At 42.4% G+C, this 16,125-nt stretch overlaps 1 protein-coding gene across 3 annotated transcripts in view; it reads right to left on the reverse strand.

Moving 5' to 3' along the window:
* LOC113476396 (sodium channel protein type 5 subunit alpha-like) overlaps positions 1–14,601 on the reverse strand; it is a 219,620-nt gene extending 205,019 nt beyond the window's left edge. The window contains exon 1 of one of the 3 annotated variants that reach the window (XM_026841936.1): positions 14,404–14,601. The gene's annotated coding sequence lies outside the window, so the exon portion shown is untranslated. Of the gene's footprint in view, positions 1–13,579; positions 13,642–14,403 lie in introns of those variants that run through there. The other 2 variants (XM_026841937.1, XM_026841935.1) reach the window with 2 other exon arrangements.
* Between the last annotated feature and the right edge of the window lie 1,524 nt (positions 14,602–16,125).

Consider the following 16,125-nt stretch of genomic DNA (forward strand, 5'->3'; position numbering starts at 1 on the left):
AAAAAAAAAAAAAAAAAAAAAAAAAAAGAGTAAAATGCTGTTAACTGTTAAGAAACCATGAAAAGCACAATAAAGCATGTTCACGTTAGACTGTAGAATGGGAAAGAAGGCCAAAACTGGCAATACCAAAACACACAAAACACAATTTATGTTACTATATATACTGCTGTGAGCAAAGCTTAAATGTCTACAGATAATGTCAAGACCCATTATTTTGGCCATGGGAACAATTATAAGACAGGGGTGATACTGTTGATGGGTCAGGATGAATCAGAGCTCTTTCCCTCACCACCACTTTCTGCATTTTTCTCCACTTTTCTCTGCCTCATCCTTCCCCTCCTTCCTGGAGGCTCAACCTGCCTGAGGAAGAAGATGGGATGGAGTAGAGCAGCCATGGCTGCAAGAATCCTGAGCTCAGCAGTGCGGGGAAAGGCGAGTCTGAGAAACCATCCTTTGCTCATTTCTAATTTGGACACTGTCAGGTTTTCCGTTAGCAGCAGCAGGGGATAACTCACTGCTCACTGAATCCCCTGCACACCAGTGCTTGGACTGAAGTGCTCTGCACACACACCCTGAGTTCACAATGGAGTAAAATTAAACCCCTGGCCTTGTGCAGTGATGGGGACCATAGAGGTGTCCCTCCCTTCACCCCTCTCTGGCATCCCCCAGTACTCCGCAGGATCCAGACTGCAGCATAAGGTAGGATGGGCTGCTGGCCTAATTCCCCAGTTCTCCCAGTCTACAGCAGTGTAATAAACCAGATTTTCCAGTGCAGAAGATAGTGTCATGCTGAGCACACCTGGGTCATGCAGTGTAAAGTCCCATTAGAGATCCCTGGACCAGCTCCAAATGAGTAAAAGCATCCATAGCACATAATAGAGCAGCATGCAATGATAGTAGGTCAGGTCCTAGAAGCAACAAAACCACATTAGCAGCATGTAAAACTATGCTAAGTACCCTCTCTGTTTGCACCCTGGAAAAAAAATAGCCTCCTCTGGTAGCTCTTTACTGCAACCGCTTACATGAGCACCTGTGAATTTTTAGGTGCACAGCAAAATCTCTTGGGGCATGGACTGCCCCTTGGGCACAGTGGGATAGTGAGGGATAATATGGATCCTCATCAGGGATGATATGGATCCTTGACAGCTCATGCAATCAGCCACAGAGAGATACTGCTGGTCTTGCAGCAGAGCTTCCTCCCACTTGGTGTGTGACTACCTGCAAGGTGCATGGAGCAAGAGGCTTTGGGGTGCTGGAAGGAACAATGTCTCCTTGGGGTTAAGGGCACTCCTTTGACCAAGAGTATGGGAACCTGACTGCTTCTGAACTGAAGAAGTAGACACTTGAATCCAAAAGCAAGATTTAGAAATTCTCAAAACTAAACCCACTCTACTTCCCAGTAAATGCAGTGAAGCACAGCTTTCCCACCAAGCCAAGTTTATAATTATTATTAATATATATTATTATTCCCATGGCACATAAGAAAGGTAGATGGTCCCTGACACAAGGTGCTTACAAAGAGCCTAAATTCTATACACAGAATTCACATTTCTTCCAAAGGACATCATCCTACAGCTGATACTAGGATGAAAGGGAATCCAGCTGAGATTTTGCTTTTGCTATGAATTTTCCCAGCAAATAACTGATTAAAGTTTGCATTCCAAGTACAGCTATGCTGTAGTCTTATGAAAAATCTTCTCATTTGAAAGACATTTTTCTCCCCTGCATCTAGGACAATCAGCAGCATGATATAGAAAATAATAATAAATATGCATCAGCTCAGAGTTCATGTTTGGCCAAAGCCAGGAGGCCTTGTGTCTCTTGCTAAGGGACCCCAGTATCAGTGGGTTTGAAAGACTGATTTCTGATACTTCCAGTAAATGGAAGAAAATCTTACTGGCTTCTAGGGATTCAATCATGCTTTGTCAAGTTCTCCTTCCTCCTCATAACCCTTGGTGTCTGGCTCATTGACCCAGTGCTATAGTTCACCTCCCAACCTAAGCTCTTCCACAGAGCAGAGGGCTTCTCTTGAAGTCCTGAGTCCTTCAGCCCAGCAAGAGCATGATGAGGTCACTGACTGTCCCAACGATACCATTTTGTTGCAGTGTCCAGTTTAGGATGAAGTCAGAGATGAGTGATTTACTGTTTGGCTACAGAAAGACTGGCTGCAGGATGATGACTTTGGTTTTGACCCTAGTATCATTTTACTAAATCCCAGTCATGTGTGAGCTGTTAGCAGAAACACAGAAGGTGGCATGATATTGCAATCACATTTCATGGAGGAAAAAGAACATATTTGCAGTTGCCATCATGTGATATGATGTGGGAACACATACCAGACTGCTCTGTGTTAACAGCTGGGGACTTGCAGCCCCTCCTTAGTCTGCCCTTTATTAAAAGGGATGCATCAAGGTTTGGTAATGTGAAGCAGATGTGTTTCACTGAGTCTTCCTCCAGAGAAAGGATTTCACCCTTAATGAGATTTGGGGACTTTTCCTTTTCCTAGTTTCCCAGGTCTCTACAAATATTCGCTGCACTGTCCTTCAAATCCCATGTTGGCCATGTAGTGCAGAGACTGTACAGTCATGGGCACTGAAGGGCTCAGAAAAGTTTCTACCTCCTATCCTATGACAACCAAAATGTCTTGCACAGTACAAAGAAATTCTGCACACACTCCATAGTGCAAAATGCTAAAAAAAAAAAAAAAAAAAAAAAAATAAAAGTAATAAAAGGAAGTAAAAAATAATACATGTAATTCAGGTGCCAGTGATAGAGTAGAAAGACACAGTGAGAAAACTGTAGCTAGAGACATTGCTGACCTTTTTAAGGACAAGAAGGAACTTTTCAAATACGTAAGGAACAAAATGTATCCTGTAAGTACTGTCAGGCTTAATAGCACAGAAAGGGCAGAAATGTTCAATACATATTTCTGTTCTGTACTTGGGAAAAATCCATGCAATGGAGCAATAATATGCTGAGAATGACATTCTTTCCAATTTAAGAGTGATAAAGAAGTACAATATACACCAGCTTCTTTAGACATTTTAAATCAACAAGTCAGGATAATTGCACCCAAGAGTTATTACAGACTTGGCCAAGATGTACTCTGAATATCAATGTTGCTTTCCTAGGTATTGGGACACTGTTGTAGAGCACCAGAAGAAAACAACAGTTGTGGCAGTATTTTATATGTATAAACAGAAAGATGTGAGTGACTGACAGCCTCTCTGCTTTCTGGGCAAAGGAACAAAATAACTGATGCAGGGCTTGGTTAATCAGGGCTCAGAGGGCAGTAATATAATTTGATGGGACCATTACCCCTGTAGAGCATTTCAGTTCTGATGTCCAAAACGTAAGGGTTATGCTGATAAATTAGAAAGATTTAGGAAAGTGTCACTAAGGGCAATTACGGGCTGGAAAACAGGCTCATAGGAAAAGCTGCAAAGAGCACAATCATACCAAAGAGAAAGTAAAGGGGTGAATTAATCACTGTACCAGAACCCTTGGACAAACGCAGCTGTACTACTACTCTACATATTACAGAGTACTTTTCAGTCTGTCAGACTAAAATAGAAGAAATCCAGTGAGAGGCAACTGGAACAAAAGATACATAAATTAGGTATAAAGTGAAAACTTTTAAGAAAATAATTCAACCATGGTTAACCAAAGATTGAAAATTTACCAAAGACTGAAGGATGGAAATTCCGTCCCCCTCAATTCCTGTTTTCTAGACGGTATATGCTGTAGCTCAAATGATATTAGTTGGCAGGAACCCTCTGCTATTCTGGAGACAGAGTAGATGATCACAGTTTTATTTTATAAACTCTAAATTATGGGGTTGAGCCCAAACACTATAGCCTTTCTCTTTTTTTATCCAACTACCAAATGAACATAAAGGCACAAACTGAAATCTCATACTTGGGCTTCAAAACACCATACAACATGATGCGTATGGAGTGCTGTTATAAAATGTAATGGGAGGGATGAGAAAGCTATCTAGTTAAAAATAAACAGACGCAACGGTGAAAAAAAAACATTACTGCAAATCTAGACAGGCTCATGGTCCCTTCCTGCAGAAAGATGGCTCAAATCTCCGCTGCTTTTCTGCTCCAGCGCCTGCCGCAGCCCGGCTGCCATCAGGGCGGCGTTACAGACAGGCGAGCGTCACCCCGCGACACCACCTATTTGGCACCCAGCCTTTCAGGGAGTGGGAGATAGTCAGCCTAAAAATAGGCTGTCCTCTGTTTTGGCTCTCCCCTCCCTCTGTCCCCCTTCAAAGGCACAGGGCTGTCGGCCCAGTGAAAAATATCCAGAAAGGCACAGCAGCCTCAGTGGAGGGAGTTGGGTGGTATTTTTGGAGATGGAGGAGCGGGATGGGGTGCTATCAGGGTGACACCGACCATTGAACGGGGGGACCCTGCCTGACCTCCGGCTTCTGGGAAAGAGCGATTTCCACCACCTTTAGCACGGGAGCTGCAACCCGAGCCTTCCCGGCCTTGCTGGAGGTGCTGGGACAGAGTGGAGCCACACAGCCCGTCCCTGCCCTCCAGGATGCTGTCCCCAGCCGACCCATAGCCAAAGCAAAGCAGCTGAGCTTGGCTCTCATGCGAGCTCCCATGGCAGCTTCCCTGTTGTCCCCTGCTCAGAAACTTTCCAGCCATCCCATTGTTCCATGGAGGCTTTTGCTTCAACAGTCCGTGCAATTTTTGGTTCAAGGAGCCAGCATTTAGAGGCAGCAAAGCCTCACAGGACAGTTTTTAATAGGAATTTCATTGACATTGAAGATTCTTGTAGGACTTTGATAAACACTTGAACTTTAGTCTGACATTTAAGTGCCTAAAACTCTGTATGAAGCCCAAATTAAGAGATCTTACACTCTGCTATCGATGCTTTCTCTCATATGCAGGTCTACAGAGCTCCCAAACGTCAGTAACATTTCAGAAAGCATTGGTTTTGCTTTTAACTGGATAAGACAAGTCAAAATCAATTAGAGATTGATCTCAATTTTGCTTTTTAAAAAAATTTATTTTTAGCATGCAGTTCAGTAACCAAAGTGAAGAACTGCAATCAATGAAGGTAACTTGCTTTGTAGCAAAGCTGTTGCCTAGATTATAAGATGTTTTGCAAAGTTTCCCAAGCTCGTAAAGGCAACTGTGTAAATAATGTCACTTATTGAATTCTGCAGAGTGCTCTAACAGCAAGACTGATGGGTAGCCTAATACATTGTGTAGTTGCTATAAGCGATAATCTCCCATGCTAATCACAACTTTCACATTCATTAACATTATAGAAACCTCCTAGAAGAAATCACGTACCAGGGAACCATTCAAATATATGAAAAGCTAGCTATGACTATAAAACTAGTTTTCAAAATAGCGCTGGGAAGAACATATCCAACGTAAATGTGCAAGGTGCTGCTTTCTGAGTCCTGCTTTGGGCCATGTGGTCCTGCAACTCACTGTACATGTTCAGCTGACACAATTTAAAATGAACATGAAGTGATGGTTCTCTGCATTCAAGGTGAGATCCTGGTCCAGCAAAGAGAGAGGAGAAAATACCCTTGCAAGAGCACTCCCCCTCATGTTGCTGCTCAGCTTGTTTCCTGCCTGAGCAGGACTTCAGGTTAACACTGGGGAGGGATAACTCAGCAGACTCACAGAGTTAAGGCAGTGTTACACCTTGGCCATCCACAGGGACCATCTCACCATAAAAACAGTACAGCTGGCACAATCCCTGACTTGGAAAATAAACTTATGAACCACAGTGCTAATGGGGCTGGTTGGTGGCTGTATGGCTCTGCGGCACTGGCTGGCACTAGTCCCTCCTTTACAAAGCTGCTATCAGCCCAGGGATAAAAAGCTGAAGGAGCCCAAGGGGAGTGAATGGATGAGGAACCTCCCTGAAAACTCGCAGGGAAATACCCTCTGCAATTTGAGGCACGAGGACTGCTGGAGCTGATGGTCCTTCCAAAATATGTTTTAAAACACCTTCCTCCTGGTCCTGGCAGACAAGGAGCCTTTCTAACAGAGATAAAGTTTCTTAGCTAGGCCACCCACTGCAAACCAAATCAAGGGCACTAGCTTGCCGTTAATACATACCATTTTTAGTGCTAGATGTGCATGTGCCTGTGTTTTCTCTGACTCCTTGTGACTTTTTAAATTCCAAAATAACTATGTATGCAGTTCCCTCCTGCTCCTGTCCTCCTAGAGGCAGCTTGGCCAGCAAGGACACTGCAAAGAGCTGGGCACAGCTCATTACATGCCTCTGCAGTGGATGTGCCTGTGACAACCTCATGACGTCCCAGCCTCGTGCCACTGTGATTTGTCATTTGGGGTGAGAAGACCCTGTTTATCAAGAGAAAAGGCAGCCAACATGCATTTGATTTGAAATTGACTGCAGACAGTGGGGTTTATTTATCAGAGAAGGAAAAGTTGTCACATAGCAGGGCGAGGAGGAGGGGCCCGAAGGTGGCTCTCAGCCACCTCCATGCTCCTTTGATCCCAGGACCATGCTGGCCACAGGCCAGTCCCTGCTCTGGGCTGTGTTAATCTACGCTGGCTGAGGGTGCCTCCGGGAGGCTCGGTGGCAGCTGGGGATTACTGGGGTCAGGGACACCCTCCATTTTCCTTTCCTAGTATCATTTGCAGTGATGGTTAGGACAGGGGCTGGGGAAGAAATAGCCACAGACTTGTTGCAAGGGTGCACACATGTAGGGGGCATCCTCAGCGTATCCCTTGCTGCCTCTCATTACGGTTTGCACCCATTTCTTGCAATAGCTAGGCACACATGCCACGCCTGACACCACAGATAAGCCAGTTCCCAGCAAAATGAGGATTATGCAGCTGGTGGAGCTGGAGATTGCATTTTCAATATCTCTTTTTCATTCCTGATTTGTTTAGAGATATATATGTGCATACACGAATAAAATACATATTTATATATATGCATATATAACATTATTAATCTATGTCTGATGCACATAAGTGGGCAGTGGTGCCAATAAAGTCAAACATCCCCCATGCACACAGGGAAACTAGCTATAACAGTGACTGCATGGGTCAGGATTAAAGCAAGAGGGCCAGGGTCCTCTGGAACATCATCTTTGTCCTTCTTTCACTTCCTCCAGTCTTTTGACAGGACCACAAGCTTTCTCACAATTGGAGGCACCTTTGGACCCTGACTCAGGACACTCACTCCTCAGCAGACAGCACGTGCAGACCTATCCACAGCCTTCTGAAGTCAACAGGGATCTTTTGAGGGTCTGGATCAGACGTTAAATCCATATGATGGAGCCTTTTCAGATGTGATTTCAAAAGGGACTGAAGTCCTAGGGCTTTGTTTCCAAGTTCCCTTTAAAACTATACAATTATAGGCTACACCTGGCAGGCATTACCTGATCTCATGAACCTGGTTGATGTAGGTTAAGCAGTCACTGGTCTGGCAATGTAACACAATAAAAATTCTGTTAACAACCCACATTACCTGAGTAATCTGCTGCCCTACGGATCTCTGGTGAATTCATTGCTGTCATACATGGCATGTGGCTGAGTCACCCTACAGCCACTTTCTTACGTATTACACCCCCTTGAGTCTCTCTACTGTCTATCCAGGAACATCCTTTGACAACACTTGCAAAACCCAAGTAACGTTTAGTCCTAAACCTCTGAATCAAATTGTCCAGTGTGTTCAAAAACTACAGGATAGGACAGATGCGTAATGAGAGCAATGGTAAACCAACAGAGAAATGAAGCAACAAAAAATTATTTTCCATGGCTTGCACAATGAATGAATAAGTACATAGAAAATTAGAATTTCCTGTGCAACAAAGCAATGATGCTATTTCCTTATATTTAACCAATCCAAGCACTAAAGAGATACAGAAGACATTACATCTGGCATAATAGTTAATCAAAAACCACCTAAAAGACAGCTTTAGAAAATTCCAGGGAGGGAATGATGTTTCAAAGTGTAATACCAGATCCAAAGAAGTCAAAAGGAGCTTTACCTTTGGCTTCATCAGGCTCTGGATCAGGTCCTTAAAATAGTTTTGGAAATGTTCCAGAAAACTTATTTCAGCTACATTTAAGCTCTGTGCTTTGCAGCTATTCACTAATTTTCACTGTTAGCGTTAAACTGTCCAGGGGACTTTTATACTCGTAAACAAATCCTCCATATCTCTTATGTTGCTTTTATGTTGATGCTGCATCACTGACTTCAATAAACTGTCTCCTCATTCACCCTGTTATGAGACAGTGAACAGAATTAGGCACCAGAGATGTGTCTAAAAGCCTTGGTTTCAGGTTCTGAACATCACTTTAGGTAATTAATAAAAGAAAACCACAGTCCAGAATCTTTATTTTCAGACCATAACCTCATATTCAGGCACTTGCTCTGTTCCCAGAAGTCTAGAATCACTAGGTCTTTTTATTTATTTATTTATTTATTTTAATCATTGTTATTATTATTTTGGGGGTCTTTTTTGCCATTCACTATATTTCTTTAGGAAAGGCAATGTGTGACCCAGTGCAGTGTGTTTCTAGATTCTCTGTGGCATGCCCTGAGAATCAGCTAAAAATGAGAGAGCTTCACTGGGTCCTCACTATTAAGTTCACAACACACAGAGCAAGACCTGCCAGCCCAGCACCACTCAGGTTTCACAACACAGGGAAAACTGGAGGTTTCTTTTAATGCAAAGAACAACTTTTCACTGATCTAACAGCTCATGAGGGGCAGTGCTGCATTTGACAGCTATAGGAGAAAGCAAGTGCTATAAGCCATCCTGCGTAGCTAGGACACCTGTACACTTTGCAGATCCTTGTTCAGACACCTTGTGGTCATGACAAAACTCTGGGGGGTTGTCAAGTTTATGCAACTTCATAGAAAAGCAAACTCAGTGTAACTCGAGCAAAACTTTCACTAAAACAGAAGGAACCCAAGAACTCGGAGACTTTCCTAGGAAAGTCTCAATTTCATCCACCCATGAAGAACTCAGAACCTGTATTCAAAACTGCCTGGACACTGAAGGAACAGGAGCTCCGTGGACCTACAGGAAAACAGTTCTAGACTAAAGTACTGAAGCACTTATTTTGAGAAAGTACTACTACAGAAGTATCAACAAAAAATGGGACAAGGAGGAAAAGCACAGTGAGGATTTATTCTCTTTTTCTTCCCATATTCATATGATTATTCCTTTTTTTTTTTTCTTTAGCTATGACGTATGGTTTCATAACAACTATTTACTTTCCTCTCTTTATCTAACAGCTGTCTGCTGAGAAAGATGGAAAAATAAACTAAACATGTTAAAAACGAGAGAAACTATTCATATGCAATGTATAATTGCATGCTATATTTAAAACTTCAAACATTATCTTTCAAATTATATTTAGTTTCAACAGGAGGGGAAAAAAAAATCCCTCTTATTTTCTAAAATTAGCAACAGAATTTGTATATTGTTTTCAAATACAACCACTCTTCCTCAGAAACTTTGGCCAGGGAATAATTAATGGTTGAAGACAGGGAATCAGATGTAGTTTGACACTGACCCACTGTCACCTACAGCAAAAAAACAGGGAAGTCCTCAGGGAAAGGGCTGTGTAAATCTGGATTAGCTCCGCTGAAGTCAAATGAATCAATCTAGATTTACGCTGGCGGAGCCAAGAGGAGGATTCATCCCTCTGCTTGATGAACACATGATAAAAAAAGAGCTACGAGGACTTCAGCAAACAGGGGAAACTTTGCCACATGCTGCAACTCTGAAGGGATTATTCCCTGAGACATACAGCACACACCAGCAGCAGCCCCTGCGCTCACACGAATGAGAATTACATGCACGCATCGAGGGAGATTAGACGTCTCGACGTGAAACACTGTTGAAAAGAGATAAAGGAAAAAAAAAATTCTCAAAATACTTGCAGTGCTTTCCAGACCCTCTTGCTGCAGACACTGCTGGCAACACCTCTGGCCTGTCCAGCAGCACAGGAGCCACTCATGGCTCAGTGTTGGAGGCTGGAATTCTGGCTGGGGAGGCAGCGGAGAGGATGTACTCGGCCCCAGGGAGAGAGAGGGGGCAGCTGCGTCACGCCGTTGTGCTGGCTGTACTAATATGGGGAGCAGCAGTGGCCAGAAATTCTCATCCACAAGGAAAGGACAACCCCTGTAACATGAGAGTCAGCACGGGCACACAAAGTGGGGAGCGGACACACAACCGTGGCAGAGCTTTGGAGGGTTTAGGACTTCCCAGGGCCAAGAGGACACGACCGTCAGCTGCAACCAACATGGCAGGGAGACGAACAGGTTTTGGTGCAGGGGAGTCTCTTCCCCACAGCACCCAGCTCTATTAAACACGGCATAATTACCCTGTTATAATCAGGCAGGTATTTTAAAGAGGCTTTACTGTGATTTTCTAATTGTGCATTATGTAACAGCTACTAATGTGTCAGGCCTCAGACAACATTAAATGTCTGTCTACAGGTCAGGCTGTAACACGTTAATGATGCGTTTCAGAGCTGTTCAGCCTGGGCTTAAACCCCCTTATTATTTTGCCCTCTCCTTTCACCCCTATCCCCATCCAGAGACTTCAGCTGCATCTCCAGTGAGGCAGATGCTTACAGAGCTTTTTCCCATCACCAAAAGCCTTCCTCTAACATTTGTCTCCATAGCCATATGCCCACTTTTGGTAGATATATCATGGGAAAAAAACCAAAAACTTCATCACATTTTCTTATTTAATCATCACTTTCTTTACAGTTCATGTTTTTCAGGATCTTCCAGAGGCACTGTCTGCCCTTGCACAGCCCAGCAGCAGAGATGCTCCTCAGAGGACTGAAGTTGGCAGCAGGGCATAAGATCTGAGCTGGCTCCTACAGGGGAGATTGTTTGTTCAGTGAAAATCACTAGAAATGATCTCTCTGTGCTGTCCTGTTTTGGTTACCCAGGACTATGTGGACATCTGGTTCTGTAAACCATGGATGCATGCAAAGGTTGATAGACCCGGCAGCAAGCCAGACGGAAGGAACGGTGGAGGATTCAGTCACTGAGGCACTAACAAAACTGTCTGTTTCTTTGAATAAAGTAATCATCTTATGATTAAAAAAAAAAAAAAATCTTGGAAAAAATCACTTCATAAATAATAGTCTTTGAGAATGGATATTGCCCTAAAAAGTTAATATCTAATCAGTTCAGCTAATGGGTCCTGGAAGAATTTGCCCATGGACAAGTTTTTCCATAACTTCTTATTACACGAGTTTTTCAATTTTCTCTAAAGCCTTTAGAAATGGCAAAAAAAGTCTCACAACTCACCTTTCCAAGACCCCTCCAAAAGCCCCAAACCTGACTTATTGGTCAAAATCAGCCTGAAAATGCCATGAATAATGAGAGACTCCTTGCTTCTAACACAGACACCTTACTTGTGCTCACGGTCTGCATTACTAATACTAAATTAATAAAGCACAACTTTCAGATAACTTTCAGATGATAACTTGGATGCAAAGCTTTTTTTGTACCTTGGGTGTCCAGAAAGCTTTAAAAAGAATCTACAACCTGTTAGTAGAGCTCTCAGCATTGCAGTAGAAACCCTCTTTGGCAGAAGTTTAGCAAACCAGGAAAGTTCAATTCAAGATGAAAGATGAAATAAATAATCTGGTAAAGAATGGACTTATTTTTTCTAAGATAGAAAAGAAATAATTATCATTTTAAAATTAAATAAAAAATGGCTAAAAGAAAAACACAGAGCTTAACAGAAATTTAATTTTTTCTGCATGTTTTTGTACAACATTATTATTTGATGTATGATATCTCTACATGTAAAAGGCTCTTGCAATATTATGATAAAAATAAACCTCAAGCCATTCTTGTCATGCAGAATTGTGATTAAAAAAAGGCTTTGTTCATTACAAAGAGCAGGGAGGCATGTTTTTATCATGAAAGATAAGGGATCTTTTGACATAAATGAAAATTTTGCACAGAAAAGATTCACAAGGTGACCTCCTTGCAGAAGGCTAAGCGACATCTACTCAAAGGTGTGCATATTAGAAGGGAGGGAATTTTTGTGGTTCATTTGCTATCTTTCCTGGCTATATGCCTCTGTGAACTGAGACTGATAAGAAACCTAAAAAGGACGGGTAACAGTGATCATGACAGTTGATAGTACATGCATGTAACAAAACCAGTGTGTCCGCTCTGTCCCCAGCCTGCTTAGGGACTGGGACGGGGCATAACTTTGGTAAATATCTCCTTGTTCTTCTGCTAGGTTGAAATCTAAGCAGCTCCACAGTGGGATCTCGCCCACTGCAACTGGTCATCACACAGCTGGTCCAGTAACACCATCCCAGAATGAGTGCAAAATAGATAAGGAAACGGTATTAGTCTAAAGAAGAGAAAGAGTGACCACATCACCTGCAGCTACATTTAAAGGAAGTCACTGTCTGTATAACGGAGCAAAAGGATCCTCTACAACAAACTTTCTGAACTACCTGGATCCCTTCAGTGACACAAAAACTGCAAGAAGGAGAGAGGGGTTAGGGACATTCCAGTTCTGGAAAAGTTTTCTTTTCCTCATTATTAGTAACTCTAATTACTTTGAAAGAAGAGCAATGAGACAAATCCTGCAGAGTCAGAAATGTGACCTGATTTCCTTCCTGATTTAGAAACTGTTACTTTGCAAGAGAAACCCAAAGAGACAGAGTCAGGTCAAAGTGGGCCCATCAGTTTTGTTTGCAGAGTAAATAATAAACCAGGATCAATAGAAAGATAACCAGCATCTTCTTTTGGCAGATGTTCATCAGGACAATGGTATTTAAATGATAAATACACACATGTTTATCTGAACTATTTGCAGTCATATCTGACACCGTGGAAGAGATATTCACTATAACCAAACAGGGATATACCAAATTGATTGTATGTGTTTTTCTCCAGGTTAGAGGGTAAAAGTGAGAAATAATGACATAATTTCAAATATAAATTGCTTCATACTATGATTAAGGCCCTACCTCAAGACAGCATGTAAACACAAAGCAGAAAAGTCAAGCATATACTTAAGAGTGATGCTGTTTCTGTGATACCTGAGTTTTATTTAACAGATCTGAGAAATTACTTGTTGTCACCTTTTAACTATCAGAGCTATAATTTTCCAAAGTAATTCTTGAGGAGGAATGGAGACAACTTACAAGGTAGTAATTTTCAGGAAGAACTGAGCACCCACCCTCTAAAAACAATAGGTCTCTTCTATGTTTTTCAAATTGAGATTCCATAAACTAAGGCATCTGAGGTGATAACAGATAATAACTTGTTCCTTCTGAAAAGCATGACCAGGATTTCCAAACAACCACCAACGTGCTTTAATATGCAACCCAAAATGTTCTTTACTCACATGCATACACATAGCATTCCTTCAAGAGAGAGGAGAGGAGAGGAGAGGAGTCAATCTCGCTTAATATCATAAATAGGGTAGTCTAATGAAATTAAAATAGTTATATTTCATAAATCTCCAATTCCCCTAAGGATGTCATTTCCTATCAGTACATTTTTAAATGTTAATTTTGAAAACACATTTAAATCAAGAACACAGCAACTACTCAACGTTTTTCTGTAGCCTGTAAAAGTCCTGGGAGGTGTCAGCTGGTGCCACAGGTGTTAGTCCATCATAGTGAGAACCGAGGCCAGTTTCTGATTCAAGACAGGAATATAACGCTTCCAACTCTGTTTCAGTTTTAACGTCTGCACCCATAAGCTGCCATTCAGAGTCAGGAAGTCTCATGGTCTACATACACCCTTCATGGTCAAGGTATTTAGGCTACATAGCCAATGATGCAACCGAATAGCTTTGTGAGCTCTGACGAATGATTGAGGGTATGGGATGATATCAGTTCTCTACCATACTGTACAGAGTTTTTGCATGCTTTAAATCTGCAGGACTCCTCACAGCATAAACTACTTTTCCATGCAAACAAGGGCATTAGAATCTGACCCTTTGTGTTTATAAAACCCTTTTAGAGTCTCAGACAGAAGTACAAAGCTGTATTCTGAATGGATGCAGAATCAGTGTTGAGAACTGAGAAAAAACACATTACAACATCGAACTCCAATCCTGTACAACTTAAGTAACATATTCACCTGTGATTATTTCAGGCAATACTGTGAACTGCCTCATACCAAAGGTTACATAAACTCCACAACTTACATCTGAGACCTTTTGGCACATTAATCTAAAAATATCACAACTTGCAGGACAGGCTTACATTGCTTAAATGTCAAGACACTTTCCCCCAAAAGACATGTTTTGTTTTTTTGGTGAGGTTTTTTTTTGGGTTTTTTTTTGTTTTAATTTCTGAATTTCTTAATTTCTATTTCTGAAGCTGTCAACTGTCTGCCATTTGAAAAGGTTACACCAGAAAAAAAAAATACCAAAATCAGTGGACATCACTCCAATCCTATTTTCAACATTGCCATCCCATCCTGATACTGGGCTCTCCTCAACTTCTTAGAACCAGATGTCTCATCGGATGCAAGGCACTCAAACCAACAGCAGCAACACTCTCAAAACCACCACTTTCTTGGTCCATTAGAATGAGGGGATTTCACTCCTCACTGCCTCACAGGTCTGACCTTTCCAGTTCTCTGCCACCAAAAGCTTATAGGATCTGCCGGATCCATCTGCAGCTCCACCTGGCCTGCTTTCCCACGCCAAAAGATCAAATATACGTGTCTGCAAACACATCCCTGCTTTCTCTTCGTATCACACGAGGGGGAACCCCCCACTGGTTTCAGACGAGAGGAAGCCTCCACGACCACTTCTGCAAATTCCCGAAATCCTGGGAAATCGCAGCAAAATGAACTTCAGCACCTTGGACAGGACACACACACGGAAAATTGCCGAAATCGGCTCATTGGCCCTGAAAATGCTGTGCCTGGATATGACCCTCTAGGACACATCTGCAGGCCTGTTTATTTTTAGTATTGACAAATCCTCTTTGAATCACTGCGTTTATTCCACCATTCGCCCTGTATTTTGGGAAGAGCTGCTCACCAACCTGGCGGTGGGATAAATGGGGGCCACCAGCTCCAGATCCGACGTCCATCTGCAGGATCAGCGGCTGCCCCTGTTACAGCTGGAAATACTCGTCTCAAACACTCACAAAGCTCAGCTTATCATTTCCAGACAAAACAAGACCTGTTGCCATAGGTGTGCATGGTTTGTGTGTTTCTTCACTTTCTAGAAGCTCATATCCACCTCCCCACCCAAATCTCCAGGAAAAATAAAATAAAGTCTGGTTTATTCCCATTGCAGCCACAATTTGTTTGCATAAGTTTTGCTTTGATTCAGCTTTCGTTCTCTCTTGTAGTGCTCCCAGTATGTCACTGTTCTCCTCGGGGCTGCCTCGATAGAATCATGATCACCTTGCCAGAGTGCAGCACAGACTTCCTTTTATTTGCATAAGCCAAGTCCAGTTTTCAATTTCTGCCAGTAAAAACTTCAAATGTTTAAAGCAGAGGTAGTCTACAAATAGCTTCGAGGTGAGTGGTGCCATTAAGATATATACTTAGAATATGTCAGTTCTTACAACAAGTAATACCAGTAAAATTCTCACGATAGAGGAGAATGATACATTTTCCCTGCCACCGCAGAAATACCCATTCTAGCTCATTACTTTCCTTCAAAACGTGCCACTAAATTTCCACTCCAACACATCTGACGCCACATGACATTAACAGAACAATTTGCAGAGTATTTTCTGTGTTGCTATTTCTTTCCAGCACTTCTGGGTGCAGAAGTGAGATGGAAACTAGACCAATTCCCCACCAGAGTTACCCTTCAACAGCAAAATATCTATCTATCTATCTATCTATCTATCTATCTATCTATCTATCTATCTATCTATCTACCCATATCCTCCACTTTTACACCCGGCGCAAGCTTTGCTGAGCCAACTTCTCTCTCCTCCAGCCCCGGTAGCCTTTCCGCCACCCTGCCCGGACGGGACGGCCGTGGTGCCGGTGCCACCGCTCCTCCTGCCTCGAGGGGAAAGTTTGGGGAAAGGGAAATCCCGGCACTACCAATTCCTCCTCCACAACACGCTCGGAACCGGACGTCTCTTTGGTTTCCTTTTTTTTTTTTTTTTTTTTTTT

Source organism: Athene cunicularia (genome assembly GCF_003259725.1).
Source record: "Athene cunicularia isolate RWA chromosome 2 unlocalized genomic scaffold, athCun1 chr2_part1, whole genome shotgun sequence".
In the NCBI taxonomy this organism is placed as follows: domain Eukaryota; kingdom Metazoa; phylum Chordata; class Aves; order Strigiformes; family Strigidae; genus Athene; species Athene cunicularia.